This window comes from Glycine max, chromosome 1 (assembly GCF_000004515.6).
Source record: "Glycine max cultivar Williams 82 chromosome 1, Glycine_max_v4.0, whole genome shotgun sequence".
Classification (NCBI taxonomy): Eukaryota; Viridiplantae; Streptophyta; class Magnoliopsida; order Fabales; family Fabaceae; genus Glycine; species Glycine max.
In genome coordinates, this window is record NC_016088.4 from 12503987 (window position 1) to 12514188 (window position 10202).

At 38.0% G+C, this 10202-nt stretch overlaps 1 non-coding gene across 1 annotated transcript; it reads left to right on the forward strand.

The window, feature by feature from the left end:
- Positions 1-6136: 6136 nt before the first annotated feature.
- On the forward strand, positions 6137-6243 carry LOC112997853 (small nucleolar RNA R71). Its single transcript, XR_003262919.1, has one exon. It is a non-coding gene; the product is annotated as a small nucleolar RNA R71 (small nucleolar RNA).
- Positions 6244-10202: the final 3959 nt, after the last annotated feature.

Consider the following 10202-nt stretch of genomic DNA (forward strand, 5'->3'; position numbering starts at 1 on the left):
GACTTAGCAAAATTCTAAAATTGACAAACAACTTGACAAACACATGCACATGAGGATCAAAAGGTCTTTAAAGGTTGTAATGGGGCCAAGGACAAGGTAGGGGGAAAAATATGGAATAAGTAGCTAAATCCCAAAGGAATAGAGGAGCAATGGGGAATAAGTGGAAATTAAGCACAAGTAGTAAACCCAAACCCTCTAATATCAACAAAATCAACCAAGGCTCCCAAATCAAATCCTCATAACAAGACCTCATTTATTCAACTTCACTTCTTTTCTTCTTTTTTTTGGATTGAACAATACAAATTTGCAGAATTTGCAGCAATTGAAATTTCTTTTTTTTTTTCATTTTTTTTAAACAGTACGAATTTGAAGATTAAAGCAAGAACTAGGCAATATATATATGCATCAAGCATGGCCAAAATAAAACATTAAGCATGGCCAAAAATCATATCTTCCAATGAAACATACCCCCCCACACTTATTCCCAAAACAATTCCAAAGCTCCAAAATTCCTTAAGGGTAAGGTGATATCATGGTTTTTCACTTAAGGCTTGTAATGAGCTTCAAAACAAAGAAAGGGGAACATAGGCTCAAAAGGGCTATCAAAGGAATTAATTCAGGGTAAGTCCATTTGGCTAGAAGCTTATAAGAACAAAATTGCCTAAATCATTTCCAAATATGTATGTGAATTAGGAAGCATCAACAAGAATCAAGCTAAGGCTATTGTGCAAGCAATCAATGGGGCAAAACATACCAAAAGATTATGATGATGGATGGCTCAAATTCTCACAAAGGTAAACTTATCACATTCAAATTGAGCTTTCAAAACTATCATGACATGTAGAGGCAAAACAAGGATTTCAAATCACAAAATGTCAAGAGACTTTTATTTTCAGAACAATTACCCATTTTTTGAGCATATCCTATAATTCAAAGAAAAATAGGCAAAGTTGTACATGCAAACAGAATTGACCTAAAATATTAAACTAGAAACCCAACAAAACTAACAAAACTAACAAATTTAACACAAACAAAACTAACAAAACTAGCAAAACCAAAACCAAAGAACACTCCCCCCCCCCCATACTTAAACAACACATTGTCCTTAATATAGCACAATTAAAAGATTAAAAGCAATTAAACCATCAAATAGAATCGGACAACTGTAATAAAAGTAAAGAAGGAGATAGGAAAAGAAAAACTCCCTAAGTCATGGTGGAGGAAGAGTAGGGTGGAGTAAGGAAGTCTCTTCCACCACTACATCCACTAAAGAAGGGTTTGTGAGGAATGGCTTAAGTCAGTGTCCATTGACCTTGAAGCTCTTGTTTGTGGAGTCACTTTTGATTTCAACTGTACCATAAGGAAAAACATTAGTAACAACAAAAGGACCAATCCTCTTAGACCTCAACTTACCACTCATGATTCCAAGCTTAGAATTATACAATAACACTTTTTGCCCAACCATGAAGTCCTTCTTAATTATCATGCTATCATGGAACTTCTTGGTCTTTTCTTTGTAGAACTTGGCATTCTCATATGCTTCTAGGCGGATCTCATCTAACTCACTCAGTTGCAACTTTCTTTCCTCACCAGCTTGATCCATAGAGAAGTTGTAGGTCTTCACTGCCCAGTATGCTTTATGCTCAATCTCAACTGGAAGATGACATGCCTTTCCAAAGACAACCCAATAAGGAGACATCCCTATGGGTGCTTTGTAGGCAGTCCTATGTGCCCAAAGAGCATCATCTAGCCTGGTACTCCAATCTTTTCTGCTTGGCTGCACAATCTTCTCTAAAATTCTCTTGATCTCCCTGTTACAAATTTCTGCCTGTCCATTGGTTTGGGGGTGGTATGGTGTGGATACCCTGTGTACAACCCCGTACTTTTTAAGCAAGGCATGCATTGATTTGTTGCAAAAATGGGTTCCTTGATCACTAACGATTGCTTTAGGTACTCCAAACCTGAAAAATAGATTAGATCTGACAAAATCTACAACAACCTTAACATCATTAGTTCTAGTGGGCTTGGCTTCCACCCATTTTGAAACATAATCAACTGCAAGGAGAATGTAAACATAACCAAAAGATACAGGAAAAGGGCCCATGAAATCTATACCATATACATCAAACACCTCACAAAATAGCATAGGTTGCTGAGGCATTTGTTGTCGCCATGTAAGTGCACTTCCTGCTCTCTGACACTGCTCACAAGTGCTACAAATCTTCCACGCATCTTTAAAGATAGTGGGCCAATAAAAGCCACAGTCAAGCACTTTGTGAGCTGTCCTTTGAACACCCAGATGACCTCTCGGTGCGGAAGAATGACAGAACCGCAGGATTGAGTCAGTCCCATGATCTGGAATGCATCGTCTAATGACTTGATCACTACACAATTTCCACAAGTAGGGGTCATCCCAAATAAAATGCTTAGCATCACTTTTAATTTTATCTTTTTGAGCTTTAGATGCTAAGGGAGGAAAAACAGAAGCAATTAAATAATTGACAATGTTAGCAAACTATGGAGTAGAAAGAGAATCAGAAATACTATACAGTATATATAAATGATCATCCGGGAAATCATCCCGAATGGGTGAGTCCTCATCAGACACATGTTCGATTTGACTCAAATGATCAGCAACTAAATTTTGTGCTCCGCTCCTATCACGGATCTCCAAGTCAAACTCTTGGAGCCAGAGCATCCATCGAATCAACCTAGGCTTTGAATCAGTCTTCTTCAACAAGTACTTTAGCTGCATGGTCAGTATAAACAATAATGCGAGTACCATGCAAATAAGAACGAAATTTTTCAAGAACAAAAACTATGGCTAATAGCTCTTTCTCAATAGTAGTATAATTCGCTTGGCCAACATCTAAAGTCCTAGAAGCATAATATATCACCCTAGGCAATTTATCAATTTTCTAAGCAAGGACAGCCCCCAATGCAGAATTTGATGCATCACACATAAGCTCAAAAGGGGCTGTCCAGTTGGGTGCCTGGATGATGGGGGTGGTAGTCAGTGCTCTTTTGAGGCAATCAAAAGCCTCTTTTCATTTATCATTAAAGTCAAAATCCACTTCCTTTTGCAACAAGTTGAATAGTAGAAGGGTCACTTTGCTAAAATCTCTTATAAAGCGCCTGTAGAATCCTACATGACCAAGAAAAGATCTCACCTCTCGCACGCAAGAGGGGTAAGGCAATTGTGAAATAACAGAAATTTTTGCAGGATCTACTTTAATGCCCTTATTGGAAATAATGTGGCCTAAAACTATACCTTGCTCAACCATAAAATGACATTTTTCAAAATTTAGAACAAGGTTAGTTTCAGTGCATCTATTCAAAACCTTTTCCAGACTATCCAAACAAATATCAAAAGATGATCCATATACAGTGAAATCATCCATAAACACCTCTATGCAATTTTCTAAAAAATCACTGAAAATACTAATCATGCACCGCTGGAAGGTACCAGGGGCATTGCACAGGCCGAAAGGGCATTCTCCTATAGGCAAAAGTGCCAAAGGGACAGGTGAATATGGTCTTTTATTGATCCTCATGAGCAATATGAATTTGTAAATAACCAGAAAAACCATCAAGAAAACAGTAATGAGATTTGCCTGCCAAGCGCTCAAGCATTTGATCAACGAATGGCAGGGGAAATGATCTTTTCTAGTTACCTGGTTCAGCCTCCTATAATCAATGCAGACTCGCCAGCTGTTCTACACTCTTGTGGGGATAAGCTCATACTTTTCATTCTTGATCACTGTGAGGCCTGTCTTCTTAGGAACCACTTGGATTGGACTCACCCACTGGTTGTAAGAAATGGGGTAGATGATTCCAACTTGTAAGAGCTTGGTCACTTCCTTTTTCACCACATCAAGAATTACCGGGTTGACTCTTCTCTGTGGTTGTCTTACTGGTTTAGCCCCATCCTCTAAATTTATCCAATGCATACATTTGGATGGGCTAATACCAGGAATGTTCGCCAGGGTCCAGCCTATAGCCTTCTTATGCTTCTTGAGAACTGATAACAGCTTCTCCTCTTGCTCATCAGTAAGGGAGGCAGATATAATTACTGGAAAACTTTTGCTATCATCCAAGTAAGCATATTTTAAATTTGATGGTAGAGGCTTCAATTCTGGTGTGGCTGACTGGATAGTGGTAGAAAGAGATGGTTTCTCAGCCCGTACCTCATAAAGAAAGTCAGAAGTATGTGTACTTCCTGAAACATGGTTAGTTCTATCTGACTTTATAAAATCAATCTCAAGAGGTAAAACATCAGACATGCAATTAATATCAATTTCAGATTCACTCTCAACATCAAATTCAGACATATGATCAAATACAAATTCAGATTCAATGCATGAAGAGTGACAAGCATGCAGATTAGAATGAAGATCGGTCATGTATTCATCAACAATATGGTCAATTATTTCAACATGAAATACAGAAAGATCTTCAGATGGGTGTTTCATAGCATCAAGAATATTAAAATGAACAATTATATCACCAAACTCCATAGATAGTGTGCCTGCATATACATCTTAGTTCTAGTAGTTTTCATAAAAGGTCTGCCTAGAATGATGGGAACTGATCCTTTAGAAAATCCCTCCTCCATATTCAAAATATAAAAATCAACAGGGAAAATCAGTTCACCAACTCTAACTAGGACATCCTTTATGAAACCAGTAGGATAGGCAACACTTCTATTAGCTAAATGAATTACCACATTAGTTGACTGCAAAGGACCAAGAGATAGAGAATTAAAAATAGACAGAGGCATAACACTAACATAATCTCCTAAATCTAGCATGGCATTGTCAAACTTATTGTTCCCTATAATACAAGGTATGTTGAATGTACCTGGATCTTTACATTTTTCAGGGATTTGGGGAACAGATTTACCAATCAATGCGGAGACATTTCTGCCCATACTAATTCTTTCACTTCCTTTAAGCTTCTGCTTATTAGTGCATAGCTCCTTCAAGAATTTAGCATATCTTGGAATTTGCTTTATTGCATCCAACAAAGGTATGTTTACCTCTACTTTTCTAAATGTTTCCAATATCTCCTTCTCTGTCTCTTCCATTTTTTGTTGGAAATTGCTCTTGGAGGGAATGGAAGAGGGATATGCTGCTTCTGTAAATCAAAATTACCAGTGGAAGATTCACCTGCATAGAAATTGTTAGGTAACTTACTCTTTAAATTTTTGTCATCATCTTTTTCTGGAGTAGAGTGAGGTTGGGCAGGTTTATTTGCGGACGAGGAAGGTGCTACTGGTTGAGGTCCTTGACACTGCTTTCCTGACCTCAATGTAATGGCACTCACATTTTTGGGATTTTGGACAGATTGAGAAGGTAATCTGATTAGTTAAGCTCTGAATGGAGGCTTGGTCTCTTGTTGAAACTGCATGTTTTGCATAGTCATTTGCCTCACAAGTTCTTCAAGGGAAGGTTGTGGAGGGGCCTCAACTGTTTGCTGTTTCTAGGGTTGTTGCTGTTGTTGTTGTTGCTGCTGGATTGGTGGAGGAACGTATGGTCTGCTTAGGCCAGCAACATTCTGAAAATAAGGTTGTTGTTGTTGTTGTTGTTGCTACTGTTGTGAAGGATTCGACCATCTAAGGTTGGGATGATTCCTCCACCCGGGATTGTACCTGTTGTTGGAGAGGTCATAATTGTTCTGTTGTGGCTGATTTTGCTGCTGAGGTTGAGGATGTCTGTTGTAGATGTTTACAGCATAAGCTTCAGGCTATTCAATTGCTTCAGATTGTTGCACAGAAGGGCAAAGGTCTATGTGGTGGTCGACAGAGGAGCATATACCACAGAGTTTGGCGACAGGTGCAGATTTTTTATTCATGGCCAGTTGGGTTACCAGATTAACCAAGGCATCTAGTTTACCTTCAAGCTTCTTAGTCTCGGCTGATGAAGATGAATTCGTGGCTGCTTCATGCACTCCTCTAATGACAATGGCATCACTTCTAGCACTAAACTGCTAGGAGTTTGAAGCCATCTTCTCAATTAAATTTCTGGCTTCAGCAGGGGTCATGTCTCCAAGGGCTCCACCACTAGCAGCATCTATCATACTTCTCTCCATGTTACTGAGTCCTTCATAAAAATATTGGAGAAGAAGCTGCTCAGAAATCTGGTAGTGAGGGCAACTGGCACACAATTTCTTGAATCTTTCCCAATACTCATACATGCTTTCTCCACCAAGTTGCCTGATGCCTGAAATGTCTTTTCTGATGGCAGTGGTCCTGGAAGCAGGGAAAAGTTTTTCTAAGAATACTCTCTTGAGGTCATCCCAGCTCGTGATGGACCTTGGAGCAAGGTAATATAGCCAGTCCTTTGCCACTCCCTCTAAAGAATGAGGAAAAGCCTTCAGAAATATGTGATCCTCCTGGACATCTGGGGGTTTCATGGTGGAGCAGACAATATGGAATTCTTTCAGATGTTTGTGCGGGTCTTCACCTGCAAGGCCATGAAACTTTGGAAGCAAATGGATCAGTCCAATTTTAAGAACATATGGGACATCTTCATCAGGGTATTGGATGCACAAGCTTTCGTAGGTGAAATCAGGTGCAGCCATTTCCCTTAGAGTCCTCTCACGGGGTGGAGGTTGTATCATGTTCTCAGAATGTTCAAAACAATAATGCTCAAAATCACCAATAACAGAATGCTCAGGATGCTCAAAAGGTACTAAATGATGTATAACTAATCTATGAAATGTCCTATCTATCTCATGATCAAAGGGTTGTAAGTCAGATGGATTGTCTCTAGTCATACACTATATTCAGCATGCACAACTAGTTGCCTTCTTATGCAAGTAACAGTGTAGGTTTGAACTACAACTACCATTAAATGATATCCAAATGACTTGAAATTTTGTGAGCAACCTTATAAAATGATGAGAAGATAGCACAAAAAATTTCAAACAAAAATTCAAATTCTAACTATAGAAGCTAAAAATGATAAGTTAAGAAAAATAAGAGAATAATACTTGGAAAATAAAAAACTTTTGACAGAATCGCAATTTTTGGAAGAACGAGACATCATTCTGCCTATGGGCAGGTTGCCATGGCATGGGAAATTTTTTTCTACCCCAAATACATATATAATAATAGCGATTATGATAACCGAAGCAAAAGTTATGGCTGTTTGAAGTTTTGACAAAAATCAAATTTGCTACTTTTTTGGAACTTTCAAATCTGACCAAACTAAGGGCTCCAGCTATTTTTCCCACAAAATATGGATCAAAAGAAGTGACCACAAAAAAATTCAGCCAAAAATAACAACTATAGCTACCAAAACAAAAAATCCCAATTAATTCAACAAGGGTGGTGTCTAAAATCTGTCGCTAAGGGATTTCCACTACTACCCATGTTTTCTAGTTCAACAAAAGTGGTCGCTAAATCCGTCGCAAATCACGATTCACAGCAAAACACCAAAACTGAAATAGGGGAAGCGCTGAACAGAAAAACTAAAATAGAACACACAATAAACAAAATAACAAGGTACTAAACAATACTAACACAATACGAACACAACACTAACACAACACATGAAAGCATAAAACAACTAAACATAAAACAAAAATTACTAGCTATTATGAACATTTGGACACTGCTCCCAGGCAACGACGCCAAATTTGATCGAGGCCGTACTCGAATCAAATAAACATTAAAATGCAGTAACTAGGAAGTGATCCTAGGTCGTTTCCTAACGAGCAATGATAAACCAAATGTTCATAACAGATAGTAGGAAATAGTAACAAATTGGAGGGGGGTTGTTTGCTTTTCTAAATTAAACAGCGAGTAAAATTGAATTAGAAAATATCAGAATTAAAATACGTTGCTTCCCCTTGATTCACAAGCAAGTTTCTTATCCTAGGTTACGAGAATTTATCCTTTATCAGTTCAACCACTTAATCCAACCCTAAATTAAATTACTAAGCGAAATTTAACATACGACATTCATTATGTGATTAAGCAACACATACACCAATTACTCATAAATGATTATTAAGCATCAACGTAAATTAAGCGCAGAGACAATTAATCAAGCACTAAGCATGCAAGAATTAATAATAACAAATTCAGAGTAATTAGTGAAGAGGAAAAATAGAACAAAATTTAACAGTAATAATAGAACCTCAAAGAGAACTGTGCTTGATCCTCAAGAGAAAACAATGTTAGGGGCTTAGCCTTCCATTAATCAATAGAGAATGAAATTATGGATTGAAGAGCGAAATTTTATTGCTGAAACCAAAAGTAAAAACTGGAATTGCAAAACGAAAAAATGTCTAAAAGAAGAGAAGCCTAAAACTAAAAATGAAAATAGGAGAGAGAAGAGAGAGGACCTAAACTAGAACCTTGGTGCTGTTATATAGTTTTTCAGTCCCAAAGCTTACAAATCTGTTTTAAATCCAAGCCCATAAATAAAATCAAATCAAATCTAGATAAGATAAGAGATCTAGATTAAATAATAACTAGATGAGATCAAATCTAAATAATATCTAGATAAGATAAAATTTGTAGAATAAAATAGTCTGCCCTCTTCAAGTTCAAGCCCAATTCTGGATTCAAGCCCAATGCTTCATTAATTCCTGAAATTAGATTAAAAACATCAAATTAGCTGAATGGGCCCTGTCGCAACCTACCCTTCGGCGGGAGGGCGACGCGAGACTCACGGGATGCGTGTTCCACGAAAGGAATACGCGCGGAGTCGCCACCAACGTTTATTTGAGGAAAACGTCGGAAAAACCGGAAAAGACACGATCTACGAACTTTTTAGTGAAAGGTTCGGGAGTTGTATTTACGCACGGGGAAGGTATTAGCACCCCACACGTCCGTCCCAAGGGACGGCAGCCTTTAATCGAATGTGTAAACATGACTTTGATTTTTAGTTCCCTTTTATGTCCTTATATCCTTTATACCCTTTTTATATTTTTTCCTTTTTTGTGGTCGACAAGGGTGTTTCCCTTTGCTCCTACGTATTCCTCAATTTGCGATGAGGAAATCAGACCTACGTAGTTCTTTCTTATCAAGTGATTCTTTTTTACTTAAAAGGTGATCATTTTAAGGCGTTGGACCTTGAAAATGATCCATTTTACTTAATGAGAAAGTGAAATGATAAACTTCAAAAACCTATTTTTTATGGACAAGCTTGACTAGGCGAGTTGATTTTAGCCTTAGTTTCACTTTAGTTATTAGTCAATTCGGTTTAAGAATGAGAAATCCCAAAGAGAAAACGTTCGATTGACTTTCCGCTTTATTTTACTAAAAGGCATATTTTTTTATTATTATATTATTTTTTTACCTCTTTTTTGATTTCCAACGTGGTTACGGCACGACCAAACGGTCGGAATTCATTTTAACCGAAGTTAACGGATAATACAATTCATACGTTCGGTGGAAATCTATTTTATTTTTAAGTTAAGCAAGAAATGACTTAAGTAAAATGGCTTAAGCACGTCAAAAGGGGGTATAAAAAGTAAACAAAACGTGAATAAAAATACACGAAGCACAATGTGGACCACCACGGGTACATAAAAATGAATCGAAAAGCTTGGTTCGAGGTACTTACCCGTTGAAGATCGAAGAACGAATGAAGAACGTCGAAGAACGGTCGAAAACCTTCGCGAAATTCTTCACGGAAAACGTTACGGAAATGTTTCGGAAGCGCCTCGGCTTAGATTTTCTTCACGGAAACAATTTTTCCAAGCAAATTCGAAAGAGAGAGAAGTGCCTAAGGGGCTGAACCCTTTTCTTCTTCACTTCCTCCCCTATTTATAGCAAAATAGGGGAGATGCTTGCCGCCCAGCTCGCCCAGGCGAGCCAGGTTGCTTCCTCCAGAAGCAACAGCCTTTTGGAGGAATCTTCTGGAGGGCCCAAGTGGGCCTGGGTGCTATTTGCACCCCCATTTTTACTAAGTACACCCCCTCTGCTTTTTTTGGTGATTCTTTTTTCGTAAAGTTACGAAAACTTACGAATTTCGTAACGATACTCGTTTTCTTTCCGTAATGTTACGGAACCTTGTGGATTACATAATCATCCCCTTTTTGACTTACGGAATGTTACGGAACCTCACTTATTTGTGCAACGATGCTTCCATTTCATTTCCGGTGTGTCACGGAACCTTACGGATTGTGCATCAATATTTTCTTTTGTTTTTCGGCATGTCCCGGAATTTCACAAATTGCCTAATGAT